The sequence below is a fragment of the Nuphar pumila genome, chromosome 9 (assembly GCF_984573655.1).
Source record: "Nuphar pumila chromosome 9, dmNupPumi1.hap1.1, whole genome shotgun sequence".
NCBI classification, from domain to species: domain Eukaryota; kingdom Viridiplantae; phylum Streptophyta; class Magnoliopsida; order Nymphaeales; family Nymphaeaceae; genus Nuphar; species Nuphar pumila.
The window spans coordinates 109,449,601-109,455,123 of NC_143257.1; the positions used below are offsets into that span (position 1 = coordinate 109,449,601).

General features: G+C 33.3%; 1 pseudogene; it reads left to right on the forward strand.

Annotated features, from left to right (window-relative positions):
• The first annotated feature begins 3,779 nt into the window (after positions 1–3,779).
• On the forward strand, positions 3,780–4,136 carry LOC149828841 (ER lumen protein-retaining receptor pseudogene; annotated as a pseudogene).
• Positions 4,137–5,523: the final 1,387 nt, after the last annotated feature.

A 5,523-nucleotide genomic window follows, 5' to 3' on the forward strand; every position in this document is an offset into this window, starting at 1 on the left:
TGTGCAAACCTACCAAGATTTGGTCCTAGATCCAAAATCAAAATCCCAATTTTCATTAAAGAATTTGGGGGTTTTCCATTTTCAATTTTTCAGAAATCCATATTCAGGGTTTGATTCTCATTTTGAGCCAATTTCCTTCAAATCGAGATCCAGATCCAATCTTTTTCAAAATCTCGGATCCAGATCCTTTTCAAAATCCATTTTTTTTTTAATTTCAAAATCAATTTCAAATTCCAAATCCATTATTTTGCAAAATTCTTTTAAAAAATATCCTTGGTCCAATTCGTAATTTAATTTGGATTTCGAAATATCAAAATAGATCCAGATCTAGTTTCAAAAACCAATTTTTATTCAAAATCCATTTGGGGATTTCAAATTCAAAATCCAAATCCAATTTTTATCCCCAATTTCAAAAATAAGCTTTTGAATTTCAAAATCCAAAATCAGTATTTTTACAAAAATTCTCAAAATTCAATCTAGATCTGGTTTTTAAACAATTTGGATTTCATAAATCAAAATTGGATTTTTGAAATCCAATTATTTCCAAATTCCTCTTTTTATTTCTCATATTTTATTTCCCTTTTATCTTAATTTCATAAAAAAAAAAGAAAAAATATTGTTTTCAAAGAGGGGCACCACCTGGTATTTTCAAGATTCAAAATCAAAATTGTTTTTTTCAATATGCCTTTAAAAACCCCTTTACTTTTAAAATCACACATGGGCATCACTTGCCAAGTGATGCCATGCGTCAAATTTTCAAATAAGTGTCTATTATACCCATCTACAAAACCAAAAAAAGACTCACATGGGCACCCTCTTGCAAGAGGGTGCCATGTGTCAAAATATTTCACAAAAGAGCACTTTTGCCCATTCAACAAACAACAAATCTCACATAGAGTTAGCGCCAACCCCTCCCCCATGTGAGCCTTTTCACATCAGCCCTAAGGGCTTGAAAATATCTTAAATGGGCCATGCCCATAATGCCCTCACTCTGCCTTATAAAAAGCCCCCATGGGGGCGAGTTTTTCAAGAAGAAAAGGAAGGAAAAATCCCCCTCTCTCTCTCAAGCACTCCTCTTTGGCTCCTCTCTTTGTAGCTGAAGTGAAGAAGAAGAAATCCCAAGGTAGGCCTCGCTCTCCTCTTTTTTAATTCTTCTTTCTATTTTTGTTTCCTTTTTTCAATTTTTCTCAAAATCGCCCCAACTTTCTTTTCTTCTTTCTTGCAATTTCTTTTTAATATCATGAAATAGTAATGTAGATCTATTTTAATTCATGTCAATTTCTATTTCACATGTTTTGATCTATTCAATTTGTTATTTACTTTATGCATTTTCATTCTAGCCATTTAGAATTGGGATTTGATCTTCAATAGATCAAATTCCATATTTAATTGGCTAAATCAATTTCAATTTATGCCCCAATGATTTCAATTTGATTTTTAGATATTTTAATTCTATTTTTGTATCATTTTCATCATCTTCCATGATTTGAAATGATAGATCTCATGTTTGATCCTTGGATCAATTCATTAATGAGGTTTTGTTTTACTCAATCATGTTTAGATGTTATTTTCTATTTTGGTCTATTTTTTATCTCATCAATTCGCATATAATTAGATGTTATTTTAATCTGATTTTTTTACTACATCTTTATTTATATGTTTTCGGGATCTCTACCAAAAATCAAATCATTCTGAGTTGGTTTGCTCTCTAAAAAAAAACAGGATTTGGACCTTACCATTTTAGGTTGTCCAAATTTTTCCTGAAATTGGATTAACTTGTTGGAGTGATTTCTCCCTAACCAGAGATGATTTTTCAAATTTGTAAAATGGGATGTCTTTAGAATTGAATCTAATTTTTTTATGTCAATTTTTATCAATTTTTATGGTGTTTTCATACCCAATTTTAGTTAAAAACCACAACCTTGTTATACTGTGTCACTTTTATGGTCTAATTTTTAGCACGTTTTGTCAGAGTCATATCTCCCTAACGGGAGATCATTTTTGAGATATCATTTGAATGTTTATTTCATCTCTGTAAATTTTCATCCATTTCTATGGAGTATTCCTATTTTTTTTATATTTTAAGTCAGAACTCTGCCTGTTTGCAATCTCAGGCATTGCTCAGTGTAAACACCCCAAATTTTCACTCACCTCCCTGACATCGCCCTCAATCACCACATTTCGGTTCTCCAGAACCAATAAAGGGCAAAATGGTCATTTTCTGAGATTGAACCTTGCAGAAAGTCCTAAATTTCATTCTTGAGCCTCAAAATTTCTATATTTAGGTTCAGAGACATCTTCAAATTTCAAAATTTCAAAATTTCAAAATCCTCTTTTTGGACAAAAAGTTAGAATTTCCAAGTCCAAGCTCAGAGTGACATTTCATAAAACATGTATTTGCATAACATTGCATCATTTCACTGCATAACATGCCAGTTTGAGATCCAGAACTCCTGAGTTTCAAAATTGTTCATCCAGATTTGATTTTTAAACTTTTTCAAATTGATTTTTAAAACCCTGGGTATTCAAAATTACCAAATTTTCCCATTTTACCCCAGGACTTTGAATTACAAAAATTTTCTCAAGAAAAACAATCTGGATATTTAGATATTGAGTTTAAAGATTTTATCTCAAAACTATTTGCAAAAAGGATTTTAAATCTCTTTACAAATTTTGTTTTTACATTTATCCATATTTTTGCCCTGAAAACCCAATTTTTCCAAATTCTTGAAAAACAAATAATGTTTTATCTCGTATCTTCAAATAAATGGAGCAGGACCTGCCTTTGAACTAGCATCATACTCAGACTCCCAGGTAAGTTGTTTATTCTCAAGTGGGACCCACCTGGAGTTCGTACCAATTTGCAAAATTGTCTTTTTCATTTCTCAATAATTATTTATTTATTTATTTTTAGTTAGTGGGCCCACACACATGTGGCACCCCACTTGAAAAATAAAGGATTCTCCAAAACAAAATAAAACTTTATTTTCAAAAAGAATTTTAAAGATGGCTGAGGTGGCATCTCCCATTTATTTATTTATTTATTTATTTTTATTTATTTTAAAAAAAAGCAGCCTTAAACGGCGCCGCAGCCAAACTTTCCTAAAAACACTTCATTTTACCTAAACTTTAGGTAAATGAACCGAAATTTTGAAAGTCATAAAGATTCGCCCCTTTTTTAAAACGGCCAATTTGCAAAACCAGTTAAATGTTCCGTTTCAAAATTTTCAAAAGAAAGAAAAAAAAGAGTAACGGAACCGCAGAGAGGAAAAGGTGATTTTTGTTTTGGAAAGGGTTTGAAATCTTTAAAAAAAAGAGGTTTTGATGGAAAGAAGAGAGGCAAATCTGCATTTTTCTTCTGAACCCGCTCTCTCCATTCCCTCTTCTTCTCACCCCTGTTCCTCTCGGTTGACAAGGGGGCCGATTGTTTGTTTGTTTTCATCCTTTTTGTTTTTCGCAGGTGCCCTCTTCTCTGCCGTGGAGTCTTTCACCCTTTGGGGACTTCATCTCCTCCATCCAACGTGAAGAGGATCCAGCAGGACCACTTGACGCAGGAAATCCAGCAGGTTGCCCTTTCCTTCAGCCCACCAGCAGAAGATCCAGCAGGCTCCCTACCTTGCTTCAGTCCAGCCACAGGGAATCGATCTTCACTTGCTGTTTCATTTAGCACAGGGGATCTACAAGGTATATCTTTGAAGACACAAGAGCTCTATTTTCTGTTTTCTGCTACTCAATACTGGGATATATTTACAGATTACATCTCTCTGTATAATACGGTGATGAAGTTGATTTTCCTGGGGAGCTCATTTTAATTGTTTGGTACATGAGGAACCACGAGATTGTCCGAAGATCTTATGATAAAGATCAAGATACCTTTCGCCATTTTTTTTTTCTCTCATCTTGCCATGCTTTATTTTGGCCCTTCCCACTAATAAGAATTTTACCTCCAAGGACGTTTTCCTTCTTGGTTGGTACAGAGCTCTATACATTCTCAACTGGATCTATCGCCACTTCACAGAAAAGTGCACTGGATAGCTTGGATATTTGGACTTGTCCAGACAGTATTCTACACAGGCTTTTTCTATTATTACTTGCAGAGCTGGAAGAATAATGTCAAGTTGGAATTACCAGCCTGAGTCTGTTTTCACAACCATTCTCGTGGTGGCAATAAAAAAAAAAAAACAGTAGCAAACATGTCTGCTACCTGTGTAGTTTAGAACTCATTTTTTTTTATTCATATTTATCCATTCTGGCTTCCCAGCTGGGTTTATTGGATCAAAGAATCATCATGTCCTTAAAGGGGAAAGCTCCATTAGGGAGCAAAAGCGGGAGCCATTTTCTTGGGAAAGAAAATTCACTGATTTAGACCCGAGTTTGCTTGTTTTAGTTGAAGGTAAGACGTTATAGTTGTCAGATTTGTGAAGCCTAGGCATAAAAAAACTGAAAAAGGTATATAATGTATTGTGCATCTCCAAATCTGGACTACTTTGGGGTTTTGCAGAAATTTTTTTTTTATTGTGACAAAGATAATTTGATCCCATTTTGCAGGAATAGTTGTTGGATTTACTGTATAAGATGGCTCTGACAATGTATAGCTTGTCTTCTATTTTCAATTGTTATATCATTAGTACACATACATATAGTTTGATATTCTAATTTCTGCTGATTATATTCTATTGCATCTAGAATTCAGTTCAATGCTAAATGGTCATCATAGATTCAATTGACGATGATTAACCCATCTATGCTTCATTAGATTTAAGCATTTTAGTCATACCCTGCTATACACTCACTGTATTAGTTCACCTGCATATCATTTCATTAAATGCATATCACATCCATCCACTTCCTGTGTTGCACAGCCTAACAGCCATTCTACCTCCTGTGCCTTTTCACCTACAGAAGCATATCACCTATTATCTTCATAGTCGTAACCTCCTCATCAGTGCTCATTACACCTTGCATCATGCAATCACATACTTCAATCCCAGCTGCACACTATTGGTTACACAATATTTAACTCCTTCTGCACCCTTTCACCTTTTGTTACATAAACCAATCACCCTTCACAGCCACCACTTACAGTAGCACTTTTGTATCCATACACTTCTCCTTTTCTGCTGCAGAAGTACCCATTCTTGATAATCGGCCATGTTCATGGATGGATATTTTAATATCCATTCATGATTTCTTGACCATCTTTTATATGCTTCATTATTGATATATAGAGAAGCTCCATACCCAATTCTACTGCAAAATATGTTATAATTTGAGAATTACAACTGTGTAAAATCCCCTACAGAAACTGTATATAACTGTATTTTCTGATTTTACCCATTATATGGAATTTTCCTTTATATGTATATTCTCTTATTATAGGTATATATCTATTGACATGTATGTATATCTACCCATATATATATATATATATATATATATATATATATATATATATATATATATATATATATATATATATATATATATGTATATATATATATATATCCCTTCATGTGCATTGGA